Source organism: Anabrus simplex, chromosome 14 (assembly GCF_040414725.1).
Source record: "Anabrus simplex isolate iqAnaSimp1 chromosome 14, ASM4041472v1, whole genome shotgun sequence".
NCBI lineage: Eukaryota > Metazoa > Arthropoda > Insecta > Orthoptera > Tettigoniidae > Anabrus > Anabrus simplex.
The window spans coordinates 24,421,471-24,435,702 of record NC_090278.1 but is presented as its reverse complement, the minus strand read 5'-3'; the positions used below and the strand labels follow the sequence as shown (position 1 = coordinate 24,435,702).

The window sequence follows — 14,232 nt, the reverse complement described above, 5'->3', positions numbered from 1 at the left end:
CTAGCTGAGTTCACCACTGTGTCCGTTTAGTTTGTCACGCCTCTCAACTTTCCCATTAGACCACCTTTAGTCAACTCTAGTCAACTTCCGGTATTCGGTTTGCCAGGCGTTTCTCTTGAAATTACTTAAATTTGTCTTCCAGTTTTGTCGTGTACGTAGGAAACCCTGCCTGTCGTGCTGGCGGTTATTGTCTTAAGAGTAGCTACAAGAAGGCAACTACCTTCCTTTCATTAATCAGAGGTCCAATCCTTCGAAGAATGAAATTATCGGCAAGCGAAACGGAGGGTCCACGAACGGCGTAGACCTCGCAAAACTAATACTGTCAGGGATCGGAAGAGAACAAGGCTGGCGTTTCAGGAGAGAGAAAACGCATAGAAAAATGACATGAAACGATACGTAAAATCCTTCCATTATGCGCGGCACGGTCCCATCAACCCGCCCTAAGAAGTTCTCTTACTAATGTAGAAGAATTAAAAGGTAGACTGTGTAAAACAGCGAAATGCGACCATTTTCTGTGTTTCCATAGGCCGGCTGAGGTCAAGGCAAGTTTCTCTGGCCACAGGACTACCACATTCGGTGAAAATCAGAGTTTGAAGCCATGCCGTGCATCGGACGCGACACTTCGTATCCCTTTCTAGCTTTCAGTTACATTTTAGCAGGATTCCAGGGGATGGTGGAGGCCTGTAACCTTTGCTTGCCCTCAAGCCAATGCTCCTGTCACTGTCACTTTGTGTCAGTATGAATGTGCACGAAATTAATTCCATCCCCCCATCCACTGCTCTGCCGTCCCGCGTCTTAATTCCCCGACGTTGTCCGGCTCCATGGCTAAATGGTTAGCGTGCTGGCCTTTGGTCACAGGGGTCCCGGGTTCGATTCCCGGCTGGGTCGGGAATTTTAACCATAATTGGTTAATTTCGCTGGCACGGGGGTTGGGTGTATATATCGTCTTCATCATAATTTCATCCTCATCACGACGCGCAGGTCGCCTACGGGAGTCAAATCAAAAGACCTGCACCTGGCAAGCCGAACGTGTCCTCGGACACTCCCGGCACTAAAAGCCATACGCCACTTCATTTCATTTCCCCGACGTTGGCAAGCCTTGTCTTTTACTTGTGACGTCATACGAGCCACGCCATGTTGGATTTCTGACCTATTTTTTTGCGAATGGTCATTTTAAAGTTTTACCAAAGCAAGAACTGGCCAAGAATGATGAAAGTGAGGAGCCTGGCACAAGCAAGTGCAAGCAACACTGGACTCCGGTAGGGGTCCCATTGTCGTCAATCCACGCTTGCAAGTAGAGAGCCGCTGGGGATTTATCCGTTTCAGTCGCCTCTTACAATAGGCAAGGGATACCATTGACGTATTCTACCTCCCCCACCCAGACAGATTGAATAAAAGAGAGGTAGGAGTGTGAAGGTAACAATCGTGGCCTTAACTGAGGTTCAATCACTGCATTTGCCTTGTGAGGAACTGAAAAACACGGAAAACCACCTCTAAGTGCTGCCGCCGGTGGGGTTTCATCCTCTGTCTGTCAAATACAAGCTTACCTACATGAATATGTCCTTCAGTTCGTGTTTAAGAAAAAGAAGCGCTGATAATTACACTACTTTTTTCTGACAACGTTCAAACGTAGGACAAAGAAAAACCCTCCTCAGTTAACAAGACGTTCCAAAAGCCAGTACGTTCCCATCGCCGCTCTCTCTTGGCTGCTAATTTAATCACGAGCTGAGCTAAGACTGCATACCTCGACTAACGTTAGCACCACCGCTGATTAAATTACAACTCCAATCACGGTTAATAACGTGGATAGCAACCTCGTCTCGTCAAAGAGAGAGGGAGAGAGATCGGCACCTAAGTATATGGAGTTCGTTTCTCTATAAAAATGCACTGTATGTCAGCACAGACGTTAGAATCTATTACAGAAGGATGTTCATCTTAAATAACTCGTAAACCGTCCGAGATTTTTAAAAATTGATGTAAGACTCTATAATGTTACCGAGGGGCTCAAAGTCCGACTTATGGTAGTCATATTAGCTAACCTAGTCCTTTTTTCTAACAGAACTACGGTGATGTGTACACCCAAGCACTAGAGCTATGATCATTACAAGCTGCGATATATGATTATTTTCGAAGTCCAACAGGTACTTCTTGACAAAACGTAATGTCTTCAAACGTGTTTTGTTCGCCAGCGAGAAGTACTTGTCGGATTCTGAATTTGCATCCCCCTGTGGGTGGGGCCGGTAGAATAACAAGCCATGCCTGTCGTAAGAGGCGACTAAAGGGGGCCCAAGGGGCTCTTAATTTGGCAGCGTGGGTTGGCGACCATAGGGCCCTTAGGTGAGTCCTAGCATTCCTTCTACTTAGTTGTGCCAGGCTCCTTACTTTCATCTATCTTATACGACTTCTCTTGGTCAACTCTTGTTGTTCTCCGTCCCCGACGGTATTAGGGCATTCGAGGCCTAGGGAGTCTTTCATTTTCACGCCCCTGTCTCTCTTTGGTTGATACCTTCATTATTCGAAGTGTCCCGATCCCTTCCCTTTCTTCTATCTGATTAGAACTGTATGAAGGACGGTTGCCTAGTTGTACTTCATCTTAAAACAATAATCACCACCACCATCTGAATTTGCAATTCTCACATCCATTGGTAGATGTTGAAAACAGTGCAGTTCCATTTCAAAATACAAAGTTTGTACCGTTATCTGAGAGTACTGTGACTGAGAACATAGGGTTTACGTGTTGTTTGTGGTGACCCACCCTGCGCGCATTGCACTCGAGAGACCCCGCAAAGATAGTCTTCCGTGGTTTCCCATTAAAGCTACGGCCACGACCTTGCCAGTACTAGCCCATTCCTTTACTTTCCCGACGGCGAAAAACTTATTTGAGTTACTGCGACGTTACACCGCTAGCTAACATAAATGGTGTCAAATATTTCTTTCAATAAATGAAACTAAAATCGATATTTATTTTTACCTAACAAATCGTTGTTGAGAGACATCTGTATGGAATTTCCAGTCGACACGTGTAGGATTTAGTGCATCTGAAACTGAATCAAGGCCTATGAAACTACAACGAATGATGTGATGAGGCATCTTTGTATGTCTCAGCCATGGCCATCCATCAATACTTCACTTCACAGCCTGCACGGCTGCTAGGTAACACCGCGTCACACATTTTGTATCTCTAATTTTAGATGAACCCCGGCCATAACCTCATAGCTGCGCGCCCCTAACCGCACGGCCAACTCGCCCGGTGTGTCATCTTTTAATTGGTTCACAACAGACACTGCTAACTTGTACAGAAATCCTTATCATAGTCCCCGCATTATAGAAATGCTGATTTATTAGGCCAATTTTTGTCGTTTTGTATTTTAAGGTCTCTTCTAAAATTATACGTCATTATTTGATCATTTTATGGAATTCATTAGACTATTTTATACTTTGAGTCATTTTCTTACCTGTTTGAAGCAGTTACTCGTGTGGTGTTGGATATTATCGCAACTTTGAGGATGAATACAGGGACTTGAGAATCTTCACAACGCTTTGTCAATCTGGGGACTAAAGACACTTTGTTCACCACTTACTTCTTGGAAATGTCCACATTCTAGGAGAGACACCTCTAATTGGAGAAGTGAAAAGTCCTGATTTTCTTCTGAAGAAGGGGAGCAAAGTTCTCTGCGAACGTAAAGAATTTCACCGTGTTTTCTTGACACGGCAAAAGGCCACAGGGATATTGTTGTTGTTTGAGTCATCAGTCCATAGACTGGTTTGATGCAGCTCTCCATGCCACCCTATCCTGTGCTAACCTTTTCATTTCTACATAACTATTGCATCCTACATCTGCTCTAATCTGCTTGTCATATTCATACCTTGGTCTACCTCTACCGTTCTTACCACCTACACTTCCTTCAAAAACCAACTGAACAAGTCTTGGGTGTCTTAAGATGTGTCCTATCATTCTATCTCTTCTTCTCGTCAAATTTAGCCAAATCGATCTCCACTCGCCAATTCGATTCAGTATCTCTTCATTCGTGATTCGATCTATTCATCTCACCTTCAGCATTCTTCTGTAACACCACATTTCAAAAGCTTCTATTCTCTTTCTTTCTGAGCTAGTTACCGTCCATGTTTCACTTCCATACAATACCACGCTCCACACGAAAGTCTTCAAAAACATCTTTCTAATTCCGATATCAATATTTGAAGTGAGCAAATTTCTTTTCTTAAGAAAGCTCTTCCTTGCTTGTGCTAGTCTGCATTTTATGTCCTCCTTACTTCTGCCATCGTTAGTTATTTTACTACCCAAGTAACAATATTCATCTACTTCCGTTAAGACTTCATTTCCTAATCTAATATTTCCTGCATCACTTGCCTTCGCTCGACTGCAGTCCATTACTCTTGTTTTGGACTTATTTATTTTCATCTTGTACTCCTTACCCAAGACTTCATCCATACCATTCAGCAACTTCTCGAGATCTTCTGCAGTCTCAGATAAAATGACAATATCATCGGGATATTATAATGTCTATAACATAAATATAAGCTATACCAACTGGATTAGTAAATTGACTAATATTTCATTTAACATTTATGCCATTTTTTAAAGTTTACGGATCACTTTGCTGGATTTTTGCCGACAATTTATAGATCTTTTTCAAACATTTTTAGGTCATCAATATCATGGACTTGGTGATTATATTCCTCCATGCAGAGTTGGCGTCAGGAAGGGCATCCGGCCGTAAAACAGGGTTACGCCCGAAGCCGAGAAAGTGAAATGTCTTCGTTAATATTAGCTGCATCGATGAAGCAAAGCAAAGAAATCTCCATACAGGCCATTAAGGCCCTTGGGGCTTCCACTATCGTAACCTCGACACTGAGATGTTAGCTCTATACCCGGCCATCTTTGTCCCAAGGAAATAACCTGGTAATAATGTTCCGTGTAGGCTGAGCTAACCTCAGAGCCATGCGCACCTCCAGACGTGGAAATATCATTTCTTAATCTTTTCGACTTTCGGATGAACCGAGCACGCTTTTATCACTTCGGCTAGGCAGTCGCTGCTCTATCGATAAACTGCAGATAGTAAAAATTGTGTAAAATGTCATTTTCAATCTTTTATATTACATGGGTTTTTACTTCCCGATAAAAAGAATGGAGAGATTACAAGGCCGTATCTCTAAAAGTTGTACACAAAAATTATCCTATATCTAGCATTCTCGGCGTATTCAAAAAGCCGCACAGTACAGCTATATAAAACTAACCACGCTCGGCGGTGAAACTGAGCTTTAAAGAAACAACACTTCTGTTTTCCTTTCCGTGAGGAAAAAAATCCTTTCAGTTTCTTAGCAGCAAAGTGGGTTGTATCCTTAAGATATTTTACAGAAGCATGTTGGTTCAGCCTTATCGCAGACGCTGGTCCATCCTGCGATAGAACAAAGTGCAGGCGACACTTAGGTTCAACAGCAGAGAAATGGACGAGACCGGCAGCTAATGCTTTCCTGGCACGCGACGTTAGCTGACCTCAAACTGCATCTACAGGACACGATATGAGGGATAAAAAGCTTCGTATAAAACTGCTGACCGACGTGAACTGCAAAAACCTACCATTCAAATTAGAACCCGCATTATTCTGAGCTCAGAAAGTTGACAATCCAGATCACGGCGTGCCATTCTAGCTCAAAAAGAAGCAAACTGTTTAGCATGTTCACTACAAACATTACACCAATATTTAGTATTGTATTTATAGGGCTGTGAATAAATACTAATAAGAATACCACGCCTATAGAGAGTGGGAATGTACCTGACAGAATTACAATCCAACAGCACGTACTGCAAGTCGTTGAGCGATTTCCATACCTGATGAGTCTTATCTATGATAAGGGGGCGGTAGAACCGGGAAAGCTTGTGCAGTCTTTCAACAAAGCAACGCATATGGTTGCAATAGTCCGTAAAGCTCCGGTTTTACTCCTCTACCAAGATGGCTATGTGTATGTATGTGAGACTTGGAAAATGCCAGTAAAATCAGCACACTAGCATGAAGCAGCTTCAGTTTTAATATTTTAATTGTACATGTACAGGGTTTACTTATTAGGACTTTTCATCTATATATTAAAAAATTATGAAAACTAAAGTCAGTCAGTCCGGCCATTCTATCCGGTCGATTTCCTTCATTTTTGTTTTAACTTAAAGGTATTCATGCACAAATTTGTCATAAGGTACTATAAATCACTTAACTTCCACCTTCCTCAAATTATTTATTTTTTTAATTTTTTGTATCTCTGAAGCAATCATATCTTTGGTTCTAATTGAGCTACGAAGTTCGTTTTGGCCTAAGAACACTCAGTGGATCAGGTTCTTTCATTTCAGCTCTTAACTATTCAAATTGGTTCATTCTGAGCAAAGTTATGAGTGCACATTAAATTTGACGTCTCATTTCTTGAACATTTTTTCTCATTGAACCAATCATATCTTTCGTTCTAATTGGGGCACGCAGTTCGTTTTGGTCTAAAAACGCTCAGTGGATCATGCGCTTTCTTTTGAGGTAATAACTACTTACATTGGTAGATTATGAGAATAGTTATGAGTACATTTGTCTCCATGACGAAGATCTCTGAAGGCGCGCAGTGTTGTTCCAAGGAACGTTTAATTCAATTTATTTGTGTAATGTATTTTCAAGTGTTTTCTTGACACAATATTACATTCTATTACCGCAGCAGATCATGTGCTTTATTTCATTAAGTCGGAACTTTGCAAATACATCCGTGAGGATAGTAACGAACAACACCATACATTGTACATTGCGGGCGGAGCCAGCGGGAAACTGCTAGTATTAGATTAATACCAATGACAACGTCACATGACAAAGTACACTTTAAATTCCCTAATTATAGTATTATAGACAGACAATTTTTGCCTCTCTTGTAAAATAATTTGTAATATGTACAAACTATTTTTACAGTGTTAATATGATTGTATTTGCACTACATAATTGTCAATTTTAGCCCTTGGCTGAAGATGACCCAGAATCACTGTATTTGACATATTTAATGCGAATGTTTGTCAATACGGATCATGATGAAGTTTCTATCGTACGATCAGCACACTAGCTCACAAAGTTTTTCATCAACGCTGCCTTCGACGGATTCTAAACATAAATGATCGTGATCACATTACGACCGACGAAGTACTGCATACCCTACGTAAATCGTTGCGCAAAGAAGATCAAAACTTATTGGGCATGCTCTACGCATGGTCAAGAGAAAACTCCCCAAAACGGCACTGTTGTGGGTATCGCCGGTTGGACACAGGGGTAGAGGAAGACCACGTACATTTGGAAACGAAGGTTTGCAGAATATTTTCGTAAGTCTCAGTAAGTCCATAGTCGTGTTTATGTACTGTATTCAGATATACGGCCATACAATACGCGAACTCACCTTTTTCAGCAGGACAGTGGAATATGAATGAATAAATGAATAAATTAATGCTTTTTTCTCCCAATCATGGGTGACCAGCAATTGAAGAGAGAGACAGAGTATTAATTTAGTGTACTCATAACTAATAGCCTACAAGCAGTTGTTAATAGACTAATATGAAATACTAAGATATTCCAACCAACATAATTTTACAAAAAATAATTTAAGTACAAGGTAGGTTCAAAAAGTAAGGTAACAAGAGCTCGCAAGGAGAAACTTTATTTCACAGGCAAACACAGTAGTAGGGTATTCATATGCATTACTATTCAACACTGCCCAAGCACTTGTTCCGACCGTACACCAAGACATAGATGCCGAAATGGAAGAAATCTGCATCCAGTCGAGGCCACGACATGCTGAACGGCCTATCGTAGTTGAATCGCTTACCACCAAGAAGCTTCTTCAACGGTCCGAAGAGATAGAGATCACCAGGAGCCAAATAAGGGTTGTAGGGAGAATATTCCAGTACCTCCCACAGGAGGCGCCTTAACAATTCACGCGTGCTGTTGGCTGTACGTGGCCTAGCGTTGTCGTGCAGCTACACGATGCCTGATGAGAGAAGTCCATCTCGTTTTCTGATTACCGCTACCCACAAACGCTCCACTGTATCACAGCATTCACTGTCACTCCCCTGGTGAGGAAATAAACCATCTGGACCATCCTCCCTGCAGCTCAAAAACATTTTGTCTTCATCATTTGCGTCACTATTTCATTGTACCGTCCCCTAGCTGCGTAGAACATGTTCACAACTTTGATGGCTTCGAAAGCACCAGTCACTGTTGGGATAAACACTTCGGAATTTTCTTCTTCCTCTTCTCCATGGTCATAGTTAACCTTATTCTTCACTTCCCTTTACATTACCGCCGGAATATCAGTCTATTTTTCAAATTATCACCACTGCCATCGATGCCGTCTTCAGTTTCAAATGTTCAAGTGACGAATAGAGATCTTGGTTCTTAGAAAATCCTAATAAGGTTTAAAATGACGTAAGATACCAGGAAGAGACACATAAGACGGGCAAAACACACTTCCGTTATGAGAAATATGTTTCTCAAAATATGAGGTGTCGCTATAACAAAATGTTATTGTGTTTGAAACTGCTCCAATATGTCGGTACATTTAACGCTGCGTACAGAAAAGTCCCGTGGCACAAATGTCAAACTCCTCCGTGTCTCCGGGAAACATAAAAAGTAGTTAGTGAAACGTAAAAACAACGGACAGCCGGAGCGGTAACAGTGACAACAGTGAAGGTAGATTATTCAGAGGATTTCAAAGAACACAGTTAAACATGTCATAACATGTTAAACGTTAGTACATTATTTTTTTAAGTTGGCAGGTGAGCTGTCCGGGTTCAGCAGCTCGCTGGATTTCTGGGACCAAGTTAGCGGGTTCGATCACGGCGCAGTCCGGTGGCGTTTGAAGGCGCTCAAACATGTCATCCTCATGTCGGTAGATTCACTGGCACGTTAAAGATCTCTGGTGGGAAAATTTAAAGGCACCTTGACGTTAAGCTGATGGGCCTTTAAATTGCGTCATAATTAGAGACAGGATATTTATAAGATCAAAGGAACTGCAAATAGCATTTTACATACCCTAACGCAGATTCTATACTCCCTTCGAAATGTCAAGTGCATTTCATCTGATAGACTGCACCACTTCAGGTCTGTAACTCTGCAGAAGATATCTATATTATTCGTTGGGGCCATCTAGGACCACGTTAAGTCTTGTTACATTTGTCAGTTTGCTTTTGAGCTCAGAATTCCCTCATTCTCTGTGAGTGGGCCATCCTCTGTCCAGGTGGTACCTTATCTTCTTTTACGTTGCTTACCTCGGTTTAGCGCCTTCGTCAGTGTCTTTTTGCGGAAGAGATCTCTACTGAAGGCGTCTTCGGGTTTTATATGCAGCATTTGGGGGTCCTCTTTGATGTTCATAAACCAGGGCATTGTGGTTTTGGGTTTGGAGTTATAAAGTGAAAGATCTGTTTAGTCAGCCTGTTTCCGTCCATTCATTATGAGACGACCATAATATCGTGCCCGTCTCTTACGGATTGTTTCTGTAATTCATTCCATTAATTTATTTATTTATTCATTCATTCATTCATTCATTCATTCATTCATTCATTCACTCATGCACGAACACGATTCAATCATGAAATAATTTATGCACCAATCCATGCAGTCATTCAGCTCATTCAATTCATTCATGAAACTCATTTCCAAGTTGGTGGTCATCGGTGACTAGGAATGCGGATTTTTAAAAAGTTAAAACATTTCTTAGCAGAAAAAGTTGAATCCTCATTCTACGAAAAACGTAAAATTAAGCAATTCCCTCAATTGTGCCGAATGTTGAAGCGCTAAAGATCCCGGAAAGGTTTCAAATTGTGAGTCTTGGATAGCTCTATCAAACTAAAACACAAATTTAGAAAATCACTTCCGGCTTAAATGCAGTTCCAGAAAAGCAGCCTAAAATAGCTTGTTTATTTACTCTTTTTCTTTTTGAATCAAATCCTAGACAAATTAACTTATTTATATAATTCTTTCAGTAATATGTTCCTTGGTTCAATACCCTCAGGAGTTTTTTGACTTTTTGAAAAATGTCCACACTGAATGTAGTTATAAGGGCTTAAGAGAAACTCTCCATTAACTAACATCAGCGCTCCTGGTGGTAGAAAAGGTAAACTGTTAATCTAATGGACCGGATAACGATGATTAAGGAATGGATTGTAATTTTTAGGAATAAATATATAATATTCTCAAACTGTATTATATTTTATTTACCTACAAGTCGTAGCTGAAGGGCTAGAACTGTGGATTACTTTTTTTTACAAGAACTCAGTCCATTCATTCATCCATTTATTCACGAATACTCTCTTCCTAGTTGGTGGCTATGCGTGACTCGGTGAGAAGAGTTTATTCATGCACGAAGACAGTCATGAAATCATCCATCCACCAATTCATGTAGACATTCATTCAATTAATTTACATGTATGTTGTAATATTGTAGGATTCCGTTAGAGTATGTGTAAAAATACATGCAGGAAATTATATCCTATTGCCGGCCAAAGAACGGAAACGCTTGTAAGACATGCATGTTACCCACCAACCTTAAGATTGAGGAGAAGGAGGAGAAGAATAAGATTATTTAATTGCTGGGGCCATCGAGGACCACGTTAAGTCTTGTTATATTTGGCAGTGAACTTTCCTTCCTTTTGAGCCCAGAATTTCCTCATTCTTTCTCAGTGGGCTCGGTTTAGCCCGTTCGCAACTAACATTTTTCGTAAAAGACCTCTGTCAAAGACCAATTATTATAGAGCAGAAACGTTGAGGAGGATGGCTGACCCAGTCCTTGAAAAAAAGAGGAAGATTCTTTACGAAAAATCTTAGGCCGAAGAAAGTTGACGAGTGACCCAAACACATTCCGGAGCCCTACAAGACTGTAGAAAGAATCACGAGTGTGATGAGGAAAAGGAGACTGACGTTTTATGGACATGAACCCTGAAAGACTGGCAAACGGATACTACTTCTGCAGGAAAAAACTACCGGGATGGCTTATACAGGTGCACAATGACTTGGCAGAAATAGGTATCAAGGAGGAGGATATAAAAGAAAGGACATCATTTAGGAAGAAGGTTGCGGGAATGACATGCGTCTGAAGAGCAACATGCGAAGCCACGGAACATCTCTGTGGAAGAGCGAACAAGAAGTCAAAGACTCAAGAATCTTTGGCGAGAGTGTAAAGAGAAGGGTATCCATCTGCGTGACAGACGGAAGATTGTGTAAACGTGGCCACAGGTGTTCGTATCGATAAATAAATAAATAAATAAATAAATAAATAAATAAATAAATAAATAAATAAATAAATAAATAAATACATTATTATTATTATTATTATTATTATTATTATTATTATTATTATTTATTATCATTGTCTACCCCTTAGTCCCATTTCTCGATATGGAGTTGGGGATAAAGTGAGATGAAATTATATTGCATGTTTTACGGCTGGATGCCCTTCCTGACTTCAGTTGAGGAGCTAATCAAGATCACATGCATGATAATGAATGAAACTGGGTAAAGAGGTGGAAGGCATCGGCTGTGGCCTATGAAAACGAAATGTCCTGGCATTTACCTGGAAGCGAGTGAAAATGGAAAACTCAGAGTAAACCACTCTTAGGACAGCCGATGGCGGGGTTCGAACCCAGTCATGTCCCAAATGCAGAGCTTGGCTCCATAGCCGTAGCGCGGTAACAAGCATCGCCACTCCGCTCCACTATATTACTATTATCTTATTTGCAAATTGACCACATAGGATCGCGCTACAATTTCGCAATTTCTTTATCTGAAGTTCCCTCTTCCTCCATTACTCCCTCATATGGGCGTTCAGGCTCTTTCCGTCTTTGCAGTTCTTTCGACTTAAAACCCTTCCAAATTTTGAATCATGAGCCTCCGTGGCTCACGCGGCAGCGCGCCGGCCTCTCACCGCTGGGTTCCGTGATTCAAATCCCGGTCACTCCCTGTGAGATTTGTGCTGGACAAAGCGGAGGCGGGACAGGTTTTCCTCCGGGTACTCCGGTTCTCCCTGTCAGATTTCATTCCAGCAACACTCTCCAATATCATTTCATTCCATCTGTCAGTCATTAATCATTACCCCAGAGGAGTGCGACAGACTTCGGCAGCCAGCACAATTCCTATCCTCGCCGCTTGATCGGGCTTCACTCATTCCATTCCCGACCCGGTCGAATGACTGGAAAACAGGCTGTCGATTTTCATTCTCATTTCCGAAATGTTTTTATGTTTTACTACAGTGTTCTAATGCCTTATTTTGGCATTCCATGAGATGAATTTCTTGTTGTAGATGTAGTCTATCCATTTTTGAAATACGATAGTCTACAGCAGCTTTCTCTAGTCCGTTCTCTAGTATGATTTCACCGAGGTATTTGTCCGGCTCCATAGCTAAATGGTTAGCGTGCTGGCCTTTGGTCACAGGGGTCGCAGTCCCGGGAATTTTAAGCATCATTGGTTACTTTCGCTGGCACGGGGGATGGATGTATGTGTCGTCTTCATCATCATTTCATCCTCATCACGACGTCAGGTCACCTACGGGCGTCAAATCAAAAGACCTGCACCTGGCGAGCCGAACATGTTCTCGGACACTCCCGGCACTAAAAGCCACACGCCATTACATTTCATACCGAGGTATTTGAACTTTTTAACCCCCTGAATCCGTCCCTTCTCTATTTTAAGGAATTATGGTCAATGTTTGTCATTCATCATGAACTTGGTCTTCTCTTTCGAGATCCTAAGTCCCGTCTTGCTAGCGGTCTTTTCTAGAATGTTAATCTGTATGGCCATTTCCTCTAGATTTTCTGAAGTATCGCAAAATCATCAGCGAAAGCCAAGCAGTTGACTTTGATTCCTCCCGATTTTCTTCCTAAGCAGATCAGGGTTATCCCTTGATTTTCAAATTCGGGATTCCATATTCTCACAATTTTTTGCACGACAATTTAATAGCAATGGTGATAATCCATTATTATTACTATTATTATTATTAATAATAATTTCTATGTCTGTAAATCTATAAAAATTGAAGTATAATCTAGTATGTACATTACACCTTTTTAAAAATCTCATATTACCTATTCAAAAGTCTAAAATTGGTCCGCTTCTCTGACGCACATACCTCAGACTGAAGTCGTGTACCCCTCCACGCCGTGTTTCTGTTTAACTCACTTTGGCTAACTGCGTATTTCCTAGCTTTCATAGACAAAGAAACATGAGATAAAAGATAAAAACAGAGAAGGAAAGAAAAAGACAAAATGTATACTCGCGTCCAAATAATCAACATGTACGTAGGCTGAACCCTCGGAAAAGTATATGTTTATTGTTGTGATAGATCATCGTCCCAAAGTGTGAACAAAAATCGGTGATCCCACAGGTGTGGCTTTTCCTAATAATGTCAAACATATTTAAGGAACGCATCGGTCTCGTTTTGCAGACTACTAGCAAAGCGAGTTCAAATCCACTAATAAATAACCTGGTCGTATGCAGTATATTAATAGGCACAGAAGGGAAGGGAAATTTTGTAATAAATGCTATTTGCGGAATTTGGCAACACGCCGCCTTTTAAAATTACACATTTGACTAATGTCACTCTTATAAAAAGATACATGTTTTCTATCCATCCCTTTCCTTCCACACTATGAAAACATTAATTTACAACAGGAAACAGGCGCAATACATAAATGTTTGTGTTGGAGTTTGATTTGCTCGTCCTCCGTTTGTACAGGCACCACGTTACTTTGCGGCTTCTGGCTAAACTGAAGTTGACATCACTTCTATTGCGACTTGGGACTTGGGAGGAAAATCCGCACCCGAATGTCACCGCAGGAAACTCTGTTTATTGACTATCATCTGCATTATGAATCAACATCCGATCCGTCATACTGAACACTCAACCTGATCATTGCAAAATAAACTGGATTACAAAAGAAATGAGTCGTTCTATTGTCCACCTACGTACCGCAACTGTCGTCATTCGAGGCCTGGGTTCCATTCTCGGTACTGCCAGAGATTTAAGAATGCCAGGAGGTGTGTGCGCCTGAAAAGAGCCGAAGCACCTCGGGACGAGGGCACGAGTTTGTCCGGTTCCTTGGGTGAATGGTCAGCGCAGTGACTTTCGGTTTAGAGATTCCCGGGCTCGATTCCCGACCGGGTTGCGGATTGTAATTTTAAATGGTTAATTCCCCCGCAACTCACAACAATAAAA

At 41.3% G+C, this 14,232-nt stretch overlaps 1 protein-coding gene across 4 annotated transcripts in view; it reads right to left on the bottom strand.

The window, feature by feature from the left end:
- The window catches only part of NaPi-III (Na[+]-dependent inorganic phosphate cotransporter type III), a 428,747-nt gene that overhangs the window by 213,344 nt on the left and 201,171 nt on the right, over positions 1-14,232 (bottom strand). The window lies entirely within an intron of this gene.